Consider the following 14,803-nt stretch of genomic DNA (forward strand, 5'->3'; position numbering starts at 1 on the left):
GTCCCCTCACAACGCCTGGAATTTATAAAGGCACTGCCAGTTTATGCAAAAGCTCTCTCTTTTAATTAAGTGTCCTAGAATTGTCAGCTTCAGTAAATAGTGTGACAGGGACAGAATTTATCAACAGGGACCAATGTTCTGAACGGGAGAGCTGCTGGCCTCGGTGGGGATGCTGCCTGCATATGGTGTTGCTTGGAGCAAACAGTCCCTAAAGGACACTGCTCTTCTAATGCTCTCGGACCAAATATAAGGGCTTGTAGGGCACCCAGCTGAAGGAATTCTCCCAGTATGCATTGACTTCCCAGGTTCCTTGGCTACCTATAGGGCATAATGAAATAGGGGAGATCTGTTAAATGAGATTCTAACTCTTCTAGCTCACAGTCCAGGGAAGGGGAGACCTCTGATGAGATTTTCAGATATAAAGTCACAGAGCAAGGTGGCTTGCTTAAAAAAAAAATAAACAAGAAACAGCTCTTCCTTTAACTGGCCAGAGTAGAACTTCACTTTTCATGCCACCAAATAATAATAGCTCCTCAAAGGAGTATAGTACTTTAAACTGAGTGCTTTAATAACATACAGTCAATCAATAAAAACTTAAGCTACTACTATGTGCCAGGCACTGTGCTACGTGCTGGGAATACAAAGAAAGGCAAAAGACAGTCCCTGCCCTTGAACAGCTTACAGTCTAATGGGGAGTCAACATGTAAATATCTGTGTATGAACAAGCTAAAAAGAGAATAAATGAGAGATAATCAACTGAGAGTTATCTGAACTTCCAGAATGTGAACTCCCTAAGCTACAGCATAGTCTCAGAAGCCAAATCAGTTGTAATAGTTGACATCGACTCGCCTCTAACTAAAAGTCTTTGAAAATTACCCACCACCCCAGGCTCAGAGAGATTCATGGTCACATAGCCGATGTGGCAGAAGTGGGATTCAACCCAGGTTCTCCTGCGTTTGAGTGCAGCACTCTATTCACTTCATCATACTGTCTCTTTGCTTTCATAATATAATTGCTTTTAAAAAATAATATACACTAATCATATCACCAATCATAAATAGTTAAATACCAATGCATTATGTTTATTTGGCATATTAAGTTGCATTCAAAAAGTCCTAGACTTGGGCTTAGAAAACCTAGACTAGAATCCTTGTTCTAACTCTGTCACTAGCTCATTGTGTAACATTGGGCAAGCCCCTTCCTTTTTTAAAGACTCAGTTTCTCCACTTGTAAAATGAGAGGGTAGGATCAGATAGCTTCTAAGGCCCTTACAAACTCTTATGTTCTGAAAAACCTGGAAAGACTTGTATGGACTGATACTGAGTGAAGTGAGCAGAACCAGGAGAACGTTGTACACAGTAACAGCCATGTTGTGCAATGACTAACATTGATAGACTTAGCCCTTCTCAGCAATGCAAAAATCTAAGACATCTCCAAAGGTCTCATGATGGAAAATGCTATCCACATCCAAAGAAAGAACTATGGAGTTTGAATGCAGATTGAAGCATACTATTTGCTCTTTTTTTTCCTTCTGTTTATTTCTTCTTTCTGATGGTTCCTCCTATTGGTTCTAATTCTTCCTTATAACATCACTAATGTGAAAATATGTTAAATAGGAATGTATATGTATAGCCTATATCAGATTGCACACCATCTTGAGGAGGGAGGGAGGAAGGGGGAGAAAAATTTAAAACTCAAAAGCTTATGGAAGTGATTGTTGATAAATCAAAATAAATTAATAAAAAACCTCTTATGTTCTAATTTCTAAGGTCCCTCCCAGATCTGACATCCTTTGTTCTAAGGTCCCTCCCAGCTCTGACATCCATTGTTCTAAGCTCCCTCCAAGCTCTGGCATGCTTGACTATACAGAAGACCCCATGAGGCCAACTGCTGGCCACAAGTCTGAGCTGAACAGGACAACTTTCTCAGCCACCTTCCAAAAGAAAGGGTGATTGGAAAGCAAGGGAGGAGACCAGAGGCTACATCAGCTGCAGTTTGAACTGAGATCAGAACTTACTGTGAGCTACAGACAGCACATACCACATCAGCTGGGAGGTGGGAGAGATCAGAAGTCAAAGAGAGACTTGCTCAGGTTTCTCTCATAATGCTTAGAACCTCAGCATCCTCAGACGCCATCTTAGAAAATTAAGCAACCTTGGGGATAGAAAGGCACAGATAAAGGAGCCCGTTGATTTCCCAAGGCAACCACAGGTCTGATTCCCCCAACCCACCACAAGCTTTCCCCTTTCCCTGTTGCCTTCTCAGTTAGGATGCTGTTCCATAAAGTTGGTATTTGTGTCACACAGGCAAATTTTTAAATGCTGTATTTGGAAACATGAATGTGTAATGTCTCCCTGGAAATCTACACCATCACGGTGAAAGATACAAGTGCAGTCCAAGACAGACATGTTTAATTAGTGAGCAAACTTGACATTTCCAGTGTTTGGACTAGACAGAGAGAGAGCCAAGAGCAAACCAAGATTTTTCCTCCCTTTTTTTGTAAAGCTTGCCAACAGAGAATTATGTATTGGGCTCAAAGAAAAATGAATGTCTTTACATTGACAAAGAAGGAAAGTCCATGGGAGCCAGAGGTGAGTTATTAGCTGGTTGTCACCATCCTGTGGGTGGCTTCACTATCCTTTCCCCCAGGGCCCTGATAATGTATTGGATCTCCTATGGACAGCTGTTTACAGCAGAAAACATCCCCTTAACAAAGCCCCATCTCACGTCCCAAACTGCCTCAGGAACAGCTTGATGATAATATTAAGAAGAGCATATACATATATATATATATATATACATATCACTTTAAACTTTACGAAGCACTTTACATATACGTGTGTGTATTATTTCATTTGATGCACACAACCCTGGGAGATGGGTGCTGTCAGCTTCATTTTATAAAAAAGGGAACTAAAACAGATTAAGTGATTTACCCAGAGCCACACAACTAATAAGTGTCTGAAGTGAGATTTGAACCCAGACCTTTCTGACTCCAGGAGTAGCACTCTATCTGCTGTACCACCTAGCACAAGGGTTCAAATAATGCTGGAGAAGGGTTGGGTATCCTATCACTGCTTTAGGGATATGTGGTCTGTTGTGGTCAACCCTCACTACAGGTTACAGTGACAGGCTAAGGTTGTAGTGGGGGACTCCCTTGGTAGGGGTCATTTAATGCCCTAAGCTCAGGTCATTCAGAGCTTGCAGCTGCTCTCTAAATTGTGCAACATGTTTCAGAGATGGTTCCTTTAGATTAGAATTCTTCCAATTCGTTTCTGCCTGATCTCAAAGCCAGTGAGATCAGTGGATCCAGGAAAGGCTCATTTGTCCCTTTGTCCCCATTTTTTTACCCACTGGGTTTCCTAAGCCAAAAGTGCTAACTTTGCTCAGGTTACCATGGAGAAGGGGACAGCTAGGTGGAGCAGTGAATAGAGCACTGGGCTTGAAATCAGAAAAACTCATCTTCCTGAGTTCAAATTTGGCCTGAGACACTTACTAGCTGTGTGACCCTGGGGGAGTCATTTAACCCAATTTGCCTCAGTTCCTCATCTGTAAAATGGGTTGGAGAAGGAAAAGTCAAAGCACTCCAGTACCCTTGCCAAGATAACCCCAAAAGGGGTCACAAAGAGTCAGACACAAGTGAAAACACTCAAAAATAACAACAACAACAAATTATGGAAAAAGAATTATTCAGCATAAGGCTGGTCATCAAAGGAAAAGATAATTCCTGAAGCTATGACCTTTGAGTCATGAAGAATGCAGGCACAAAGATCACAAACAAATTCACTAATCAACATTGCAAGGATGAAGAAGCTAAAAGGGAGAAATAAGGCAGATCTATATATGTAGTACATATATAGTCAAGCACTCCTATACTTCTCAGCCTGACAATTCCTATGCTTCACCTGTTCTCTTTACCCAGAATGCTCCATAGCTTTACCTGTCCAGCTTCTACAACTCCAGCTGAAGTGCCACCTCTTCCATGCAGCCTTCCCTGACCACTCTGGCCCATTGTTGTCAGTGTTCTCCCTTCTCAACCAGCATGATATATACAATTGGGGAAGGATTTAGAGCTCCAGGGAATCTTTAAATTGCACCTGGTCCAACCCCTTCATTTTATACATGAGAAAAGTGAGAGCTAGAAAGGCTAAAATATTTGCCCAATCTATAGAGCTTAGCATAGTACCTGCAGAAAGTAAGCACTTAATTAGTTGCCTGACAATAAGTAGCAGAGGCACATTAGTTGCCTGACAATAAATAGCAGAGGCACCATGGATAGAGCTCCAGACCTGAGTTCAAATCCGACCTCAAACACATAACACTAGCTGTGTGACTCTGGGCAAGTCACTTAACCCTAATGGCCTTGAAAAAAAAATGCTCTCGAAAACAGATCAAGGAAAGCTAATTTAAGAATTATTAGATTACCTGAAAGCCATGACCAAAGAGTGAACCTAGACATCATACTTCAAGAAATCATCAAAGAAAACTGTCCAATAAGTAGCAGAGCTGGTATTTGAACAAAGGTCCTCTGGCTTCCAATTGATTTATCTTTCCATTATGGCATGTTACCACTTAGATGATTTACATCACCATCTATATTTTGGATGAGATTGAGGTTTTATTCCTAATCCACATTTTTAAACTCCACAGTCATTACCTGGCATATCATTCCCTTTCCCCTTATAGCAAAGAAAAACAGTTAAAGGAAACCCAACTTTGTAGTGATTACACTTAATGACATATGCAACATTCCATACCCATAGCTCTCCACCTCCTTACCAAGATGAGAGAAGCATTACATTTTTTAAACTTAATCACAAGCCACTTTATATTACTGTGTAAATCATGTCTCTAAAAACAGATGAAGAAATTTTAGAGCAGAAAACTACTCTCTTCCTTCCCTCTCTAAACTCTCCTCCCTACAGCCCCAACATATCACACAGAGCTAGAAGAAGCATGTACTGAGTGCCTATGATGTGCCTGACACTGTTAGCTGGAGGTTGGATGAAGCCCTGTTGAGTTCACCAGAAGACAGTGGAGTTAATAATCCCAAGAGAGGAGAATGCCTCCATTGTTCATAGGCACAGTAGGCTAGAAAAATGTTGAACCCACTATCCTCTTCCTTTCTTGGCAAGCCAATATAATTCATTCGGATATAAAGAAGCAATGTAACCCCTTCTCTTAGTCTTCCAGCTGACCGCATAGCCAACCCCCAATGTTGGGCATCTGGTGTGAAATGTCACACTTAGAGTCAGATCAGCTTGGTAAGTTTAAAAATACTCTGTTCCAGGAACAAAGAGGTGTTTACAAGAAACAAACACTCTGCTAACAGCTGTTTCTTAACTCACACTGAGCCCCTACAGAGAGACAGACAAAGACAAAGGGCTTTCTGCTGTGGGTGGTTTACCAGGACAGCTTTGGGGCAGGGGGATAAATTGCATTCTAATTCTTCTCACCTGCTCACTGTAAACCATTGGCATTCAGACCCTTCTCAGAGCAGGAGGGAACTAGTCCCAGAATGTCAGCCCCCTGCACAGGATCTAGGAGCTTATTCTTGACTCCACAGAACCCACCTTTAGACACAGTCATGGGTTTCACTGTCTCCCCACTCTCAGTAGCCCCTGCACACCCAGAATCCCTCCCAACACACGCACACACACACACACACACACACTGAGTCATCTCACCCGAAGAATTCTTCCCAGGACTCACCCCACATTATAGACCTAGACTTCAATGGGTCCAAGAATTTGTTGGGTTTTTTGTCCCTTTAAAAAATTTTGATCCCTGCATTTCAATGTAGTTAGTTTCCTTTGTTATCTTATACATTTTATTTTGTGCATTCAAAAGCATTATTTTGAGGAGGGGGTACATAGACTTCACCAGACTGCCAAAAGGAGTTATCGCATAAAAAGGTCAAGAATCTCTCCTTTTGATATAGAGTCAAGATGGCAGAATAAAGTCAGGGGCTTGCCTGAGCTCTCCCCCAACCCCCCCCCAAATACCTTTAAATAATGACTCTAAAATTCTAGAGCAGCAGAACCAACAAAAGACAGAGTGAAATAATTTCTCAGCTCAAGACAACTTAGAAGGTCTGTAGGAAAGGTCTGTTGCACCAGGGTGAGAGAGGATCACAGTCCAGCGCCGGCCATGCCAGTGTAGACCAAGCCTGCACAGACCCAGCAAGCCAGGAGCAGTCTGCAGGGCCACTGAATCAGTAGCAGCACCAGTAGTTTCCAGACCTCTCAGTTCACAGATGGTAAGGGGATTGGACAATTAGTCAGAAGGAGATTTACAAGGGTCCTTTTGCTGGCATGAGGGGCAGGACTCTGTTGCATTGCCTATACTTGGATGTGGGTTGCAATCATGGGTCCTAGTCCCAGTGCAAGGAGGAACACTATCACAGCAGAGCTTGTGGCCCCAGGGGAGTAGGGACCCTGGTCACAATTCCAGGGTTGAAAAGAGTACTTGTGGTCACTCACAAACCAGTGCACAATACAGAAGAGCAGTAAATGCATCTTTCTTGAGATCATACCACCTTGGAAGGGCCAAAAACTTACAGGGCCTCTGAATTACCTCTGAAAACTAAAAGCCAAAGCTTGGGACAGTACCCTCTTCACTTGGGAAGCAGAACTCCACTTTAGCATCAAGTTAAAAGTCAAGAAATGGTCTGGAAAATGAGCAAACAACAGAAAAAATTCTGACCATAGAAAGTTAACTATGATGATAAGGAAGATCAAAAGAAGATCTCAGAAGAAGACAACAAAGCAAAACTTCCTTCATCCAAAGCCTCCAAGAAAAATATGAATTGGTCGCAGGCCATGGAAGAGCTCAAAAAGGATTTTAAAAATCAAGTAAGAGAGGTAGAGGAAAAATTGGGAAGAGAAATGACAGTAATATAAGAATATCATGAAAAAAGAGTTAATAGCTTGGTAAAAAAAAAAAAGGCACAAAAAATACAGCAGAAAATAACACCTTAAAAGACAGAATAGGCCAGATGATAAAAGAGGCATAAAAATCCAATGAAGAGATGAATACCTTGAAAAGCAGAATAGGCCAAATGGAAAAGGAGGTACAAAAGCTTACTGAAGAAAATCTATCCTTAAATGTTAGAATTGGGCAAGTGGAAGCTAAGGACTTTATATCAAACAAAATAAAAAGAATGAAAAATAGAAGACAATGTGAAATATCTCATTGGAAAAACAACTGACTTGGAAAATAGATCCAGGAGAGATAATTTGAGAATTATTGGGCTACCTGAAAGTCATGTCATGATGAGAAAAAGAGCCTAGACATCATCTTTCAAGAAATTGTCAAGGAAAACTGCCCTGATATTCTAGAACCAGAGGGTAAAATAGAAATTGAAAGAATCCACTGATTACCTCCTAAAAGAGATCCCAAAATGAAAACTCCCAGGAATATTATAGCCAAATTTCAAAGCTCCTAGATCAAGGAGAAAATACTTCAGCTAGAAAGAAACAATTCAAATATCATGGAGCCATATTCAGGATAATACAAGATTTAGCAGCTTCTAAATTAAAGGATTGGAGGGCTTGGAATATGATATTCTGGAGGGCAAAAGAGCTAGGATTATAACCAAGAATCACCCATCCAGCAAAACTGAGTATAATTCTTCAGGGGAAAATGGATATTCAATGAAATAGAGGATCTTCAAGCATTGCTGATGAAAAGACCAGAACTGAATAGAATATTTGACTTTCAAATACAAGTTGCAAAAGAAACATAAAAAGGTAAACAGGAAAGAGAAAACATAAGGGATTCGATAAGGTTACACCATTTATATTCCTACATGGGAAAATGATATTTATAACTCCTAAAAACTTTCTCATTATTAGATCAGTTTAGTATACATAGACAGAAAGCAGAGATGTGACTTAAATGTGATGGTATGATTATCTAAAAAAATAAAATTAAAGGATGAGAAAGAAAAATGCACTGGGAGAAGGGGAAAGGGAGAGGTAGGATGAGACAAATTATCTGACACAAAAGAGGCCTGAAAGAGAGAGGGAAATGGGGGAAGTAGGGAGGGGAGCACATGGGCCTTACTCTCATCTGAATTGGCTTAAAGAGGGAATAATATACACACTCAGCTGGGTGTAGAAATCTATCTTACTATACAGGAAAATAGGAAGGAAAGAGGATAAGAGAAAAGGGGGGATGGAACTGATAGAAAGGAGGGCAATTTGGGAGAGGTAAAAGTCAGAAGAATAAAGCTTTTGAGAATGGACAGCGTAAAAGGAGAGAGAGAATAGGATAAACAGAGAAAATTGGGATAGAGGGAAATACATAGTTGGCAATCATTACTGTAAAAAAAATTTTACAGTGAGTTTCTCGATAAAGGCTTCATTTCTCAAACATCTAGAAAACTGAGTCAAATTTATAGAAATAAGAGCCATTCTTCAATTGATAAAAGGTCAAAGGATATGAACAGGTAGTTTTCAGACAAAGTAATCAAAGCAAGTACAGTTATATGAAAAAATGCTCTAAATCACTATTTTTTGAGAAAACAACTCTGAGCTACTACCTCACACTTGTCAGATTGGCTAATTTAACAGAAAAAGAAAATGACAACTGTTGGAGGGGATTTGGGAAAATTAAAACACTAATGTACTTTTTTTTTTTTTTAGGCAATTGGGGTTAAGTGCCTTGCCCAGGGTCACACTGCCAGTGAGTGTCAAATGTTTGGTCTGAGGCCAGATTTGAACTCAGGTCCTTTTGACTTCAGGGTTGGTGCTCTATCCACTGCACCACCTAGCTGCCCCTAATACTAATGTACTATTGATGAAGTTGTATACTCTTTCGACCATTCTGGAGAACAGTTTGGAACTATGCCCAAAGAACTATAAAACCATGCATACCCTTTGACCAAGCAATACCACTACTAGGTCTGTAGTCCAAAGAGATAAAAAGCAAAAAACAAAAGGACCTATTTGTACAAAATTATTTATAACAGCTCTTTTAGTGGTGACAAAGAATTGGAAATTGAGAAAATGTCCATCAATTGGGGAATGGCTGAACAAGTTGTTGTATATGATTATGATGGAATACTATTGTGCTTTAAGAAATGATGAGCAGGATGCTCTCAGAAAAACATGAAAAGACTTACATGAACTGATGCAAAGTGAAATGAGCAGAACTAGGAGAACATTGTACACAGTAAAAGCAATATTGTATGATGATCTACAATGAAAACATAGCTATTCTCAGTAATGTAATGATCCAAGACAATTCATAGGACTTATGATGAAAGGTCCTGTCCATATCCAAAGAAAGAACTCGATGCATATCCAAGATGTTTTTTTCTTTATTTTCTTTATTTTCCTTGAGGTTTTTTTTTGTCTGTTTTCTTTCAAAGAATGACTTACATGGAAATGTGCTTTACAAGACCACACCTATATAATCTATGTCAAATTGTTTGCCTTCTCCATGGAGGCGGGGGGGAGAGGAAGGAAGGGAAGGAGAGAATTTGGAACTCAAATTTTGAAAAAAAAAGGATGTTAAAATTGTTTTTACATGTAATTGGAAAAAATGAAATACTAAATAAGATTTTTTTTAGGCTTTTTTGGGGTTAAGTGACTTGCCCAGGGTCACACAGCTAGTAAGTGTCTGGTCTGAGGCTGGATTTGAACTCAGGTCCATCCTGACTTCAGGACTGGTGCTCTATCCACTGCACCACCTAGCTGCCCCTAAATAAGATTTAAAAAAAAAAAAAGAAAAAAACTCTCCTCTCAACTATTCCCTTCTTTGTACTCCACAGCAAAACTGACCTGTTCCTTGCCCTAGTTCTCTGCTAAGTGAATAGCAATCTAATCAGATGAAGTAATTCAGGCTACAGTGATATGGGCAGATACTGCATTAGTGTTTGACATTCTGGGGAATATAGTTGCCTTGTAGGGAGGCCTTTTAGAAGCTTAGCCTACAGAAGGGACCTAATCCTGACAAGCCAGCAAGGGGTAGAACGATTTCCAAGATGTAGAACAGCCTTTCATATGTTGGAATAACTAGGGAATAAAAAGTTTAAGTAGCTATCCCCTTCTCCATACTGTTCCTTCCCTCCCCCCACTCCTCCGAGGAACATATTCCATGGCTCTAGAAAGAGCAGGCTTCTTCCTCCTCATTTAGGTTTTTGCCTTCTCCAAAGTTAACCATGTTATCATGCTGTCTGAAGATACCTGCCCACTCCCCCACTCCCCAAGAAGCCGGGATATCCTCATCTTGAGCTTTGAAAGAAACGATGAGGGGCAGCTAGGTGGCACAGTGGATAGAGCACTGGCCCTGAAGTCAGGAGGACCTGAGTTCAAATCTGGCCTCAGACCAAACACTTAACACTTACTAGCTGTGTGACCCTGGTGTCACTTAACCCCAATTGCCTAAAAAAAAAAGAGAGAAAGAAACAATGCACAATGCAGACAAATAAGAGATTTGGAGTTAGTAGACCTTAGTGAGACTCCCAATTCTTTTTGTTACTTTGTGACATTAGGCAAATGCTTTTTCCCTCTCCAGACCTCAGTTTCCTCTTCTGTAAAATGAAGAGTTTTGACTAGATGATCTCAAGGTGCCTTTAGATCACTAAAGCCTATGGTCTGAGTCACTCTTCCTTAGGAAGTCTAGATTCTGCTTATTTCTCCACCCTGACACCACCTGCCGTGGCTAGAATATATTTCCCACTCATTAACACTCAAGATTTCCCTGTCTTCCTCCAAGGAAAAGGGATCAGACCCATAGTATCTCTTATGTAGGCAGTTCCCAGGCAAGGAAACTTCTTTTTCTATACATCTCAGCACCTTCTTTGCAAGTTACAAACTTAAAGAACTGTCTATTCCCAGGTCAAAGGATATGAACAGGCAATTTTCAGATGAAAAATTAAAGCTATCTATAGTCGTATGAAAAAATGCTCTAAATCACTATCAGAGAAATGCAAATTAAAACAACTCTGAGGTACTGCATCACATACCTATCAGATTGGCTAACATGACAAAACAGGAAAATGATAAATGTTGAAGATGTGGGAAAATTAGAACACTAATGCATTGTTGGTGGGGTTGTGAAATAATCCAACCATTCTAGAGAGCAATTTGGAACTATGCACAAAGGGCTATAAAACTGCTTGTCCTTTGATCCGGCAATACCACTGCTAGGTCTGTATCTCAAAGAAATAATTAAAAAGGGAAAAGGACTCACATGTACAAAAATATTTATGACAGCTCTTTCTGTGGTAGCAAAGAATTGGAAATTGAGGGGATGCCCATCAATTGGGAAATGGCTGAACAAGTTGTGTCATATGAATGTAATGGAATACTATTATTCCATAAGAAATGATGAGCAGGCAGATTTCAGAAAAACCTGGAAAGACTTACATGAACTGATGCTGAGTGAAATGAGCAGAACCAGGAGAGCATTGTATACAGTAACAGTAACATTGTGGGATGACCAACTTTGATAGACTTAGCTCTTCTCAGCAATGCAATGATTTAAGTCAATTCCCAAAGACTCATAACGGAAAATGCTATCTGCATCCAGAGAAAGAACTATGGAGTCTGAATGCAGATTGAAGCATATTCTTTTCTCTTTTTCTTTCATTGTTTCTTTTTCATGGTTTTTCTCTTTTGTTCTGATTCTTCTTTCACAACATGACTAATGTGGAAATATGCTTAACATGATTGTACATGCATAGCCTATATCAGATTGTATGGGAGAAGGGAGGGAAGGTAGGGGGGAAAACTTAGAACTCAAAATCTTATAAAAGTGAATGTTGAAAATTAAAAATAAATTAATTTAAAAAAGATTGTCTAGAATTGAGACTTGCCTAGTGTTACACAGCCAGTATGGACCAAAGGCAGTACTTGAACCCAGCTCCTCTTGGCTTCAAGGCAAACTCCCTTACCACTTTACTGCATTGCTTTCTCTTCCTTCAAGGCTGAGTCCAAATCCTTGTAGGAGTCATTTCCTGGTTCTATTCCCCTTCTCCCCAACTCCCCAACTCTTAGTATCATCACCTCTGATACTACCTTTCATCTACTCTGTATATATCTTCTATGTACCTACTGTTGTTTATATTAGAAGGTAAACTCCTTGAGGGAAGGGACTGACTTTTGCCTTTCTTTGTATCCACAGCACTCAGCAAAGTGTGTCCTTCATAGTAAGTGCTTAAGAAATGTTTGTTGACTGACTGACTAACCACCAGCACCTTCATTCTTGTTCCTCACCCCCACAATGTGTACTTATGTACAGGCTGCAAGGTGATGCAAGACTCCAATCCCTCCTCCCCAGGCTTACAAGATGATGCTCCCAGTGAGGTCTAAAGGCAAGAGGAAAACATTCTCTTGACATTTAACAGTCCATTGAGACAGCAAATGTGATGCCAAGAAGCATGGAGTTACAGCAGCTGTCTGTTTCTTCTGCAGCAGCAAATGTCTCGCTCTGCATTGTGTCCTGACATAATTCAACTCAGCCCCCAGCAGACCTTGAAAAAAAATGAACTTCTTCCTGGAGTCTTTTCCCATTCCAAATTCATGGGAGGAGAGGCAGGATGATGGGAGTCACAGATGAAAGGAGGTGGGGGGATTGGGTTTAATGTGGCTGTTCAGGCCCTAATTACTGCAGGGATGAGGAGGTCTGAGCTCTGAGACTCAGGTCCACTTGCAGGAGAAGCTTGTGGCTTGATAGTTTTACTAGTACTCACAAAACAGTAATATAGTACTTTTTTGTTCCCCACCACAGAAAATTTGTGAATTCTCCATCACTTGAGGTCTTCAAGTGAAGGCTGAATGTCCATTTATTGGTGATGTTGAGGAAGGGACTCCTGTTCAGTTATGGTAACATTTGAGATTCCTTCTAACTGAAATTCCATGATTCTGTAGTTTCCAGATCATTCTGATGCAGTGAAACCCATATATGTTCACTGAAGGGGAAGTGAGAAAGAACAAATGAAATTTCTCCTACATTGTATTTAGGTTAATTTGTATATTTCAAGCATAGAGAGACAGCAAGGTATTTCACCTGTGTGCTCCCATGTATGCTATGAACATCATCTCTTCTGATTAACCACTTGTGCATATGAGAGAGTGAGATTTTAAAGCAGGAATTTTCCATTACTTGTTATTTTACTAAATGCCTTTGCTATGAACCATTTGTGTGCTCTTGTTGACTAGTAGAGACATCCACAGGGGTTTATAAGCTGTGGTTTTCATCACATTCATTCCTATAATGTACTTGAATATGGGGTAGCTTTGTGAGAGTGCTTTATTACTGCATTCATACATTGAAAAGTTGTTTTTTTTTCTTTTCCTTCAATGATTGGACAGCATGATTTCAGTGTGTGTATGTTTATATAGGTCAAACCAGCTGCTGGAAAATATCTATTATACTAACATTTATAAAGTGCATTGAAGGGTTTTGTTTATCAACACTGCAGAAGTGATTGTACTGTTGTGACTGAGTATTCAGTTTAGTAGCCACCATAGCTATTTAAGCTTTAGAATCTTGGTGCTATCACTGGAATTAACCCACCAATTGTGGGAATACCTCTTGGCTATGTTGAAAATCATACTGAATGGGCTTTATACCAGGCTGAGAGCACATTTGTGGGGATTTAAAGTACTATCTGAGGAATATGGGGAGAGAGAAAAAATAATGATATTAGTATACTGTCTTAAATAGTGAAATGTTATAGCATTTTCAGAGACACAATTGCTAATGGGTCCTTTTGGGAATTATTTAGTAAATCCTTTAATGACAACCACGTCTAGGAATTATCAAGGTCTGAAAGCTAGCTGGAGAAAGGAATGACAAAGAGTCAATGGAGGAGAACAAGGAAAGACACACACAATGGTTCATAGGAGGGCATTTTTTAACAGCAGTTCCTATATCAAGTGAATCATGGTATAGGGATAGCACCAGCAATTCCAAATTTAGTAATTATTGTTAAGTATAGCAGTGTGTGCTATTTGCCTATCAGTCCTAACCAGAATTAAGGGAGATTGTGGGATATAGTAGAAAGGTCTGGATTTGGAAACAGAAGACCTGATTTGGGGTGGGGGGTAGAGCCAAAATGGTGGAGTAAAAGCAGTGACTTGCTTGAGCTCTCCCCAAAACCCTTCCACATACCTGTAAAAAATGGCTTTAAACAAATTCTAGAGCAGCAGAACCCACAAAAAGACAGAGTGAAACAAATTTCCAGCCCAAGACAACCTCGATGGTTGATTAGAAAAGTCTATTGTGCCAAACTGGGAGAGAAAAGCAGTACACCGTGGGCACGCAGGCAAAGACCAGGCCTCAGTTAACCTGGAGCAGACCTCAGGGGACTGAATCATGGGCAGCTGTGGTGGTTTCCAGAGGTTTCAACCCACAAACCCCAAAAACAACTTAGAAGGTCAGTAGGAAAAGTCTGTGACTGCAGTGACAGAGAAGCTAGGTCCCAGCCCCATTTCCAGCATGCCCTGGAGTGGTGTCTGCTTCCAGATCTTCCAGCCTACAGACTGAGGGGGAATCGAGTGGCTGATCAGGTACTGCAGGAATCTCTTTGCTGGTGCTGAGGCAGGATTCTCTTGCTTTGCCTGTGCTTGGATCTGAGTCACAGTTCTGGGAGGCGATCTGGGGCCAGGAGGAGCATTGGAGCTTGTAGTGGCAGTGGAGAGGGAATCCTCCTCACAGTTCCAAGGCAGAAAAGAGTGCTTGTGATCACTCATAGACCAGAGCCCAGGCCAGCAAAGGAGTAAACACCTCTTCCTTGATCACAACATCTTGGAAGAACTGAAAATTTGCAGGTCCCTAGAAATATCTC

The sequence above is a fragment of the Vombatus ursinus genome, unplaced genomic scaffold (genome assembly GCF_900497805.2).
Source record: "Vombatus ursinus unplaced genomic scaffold, bare-nosed wombat genome assembly UNPS02014786.1, whole genome shotgun sequence".
Lineage (NCBI taxonomy): Eukaryota > Metazoa > Chordata > Mammalia > Diprotodontia > Vombatidae > Vombatus > Vombatus ursinus.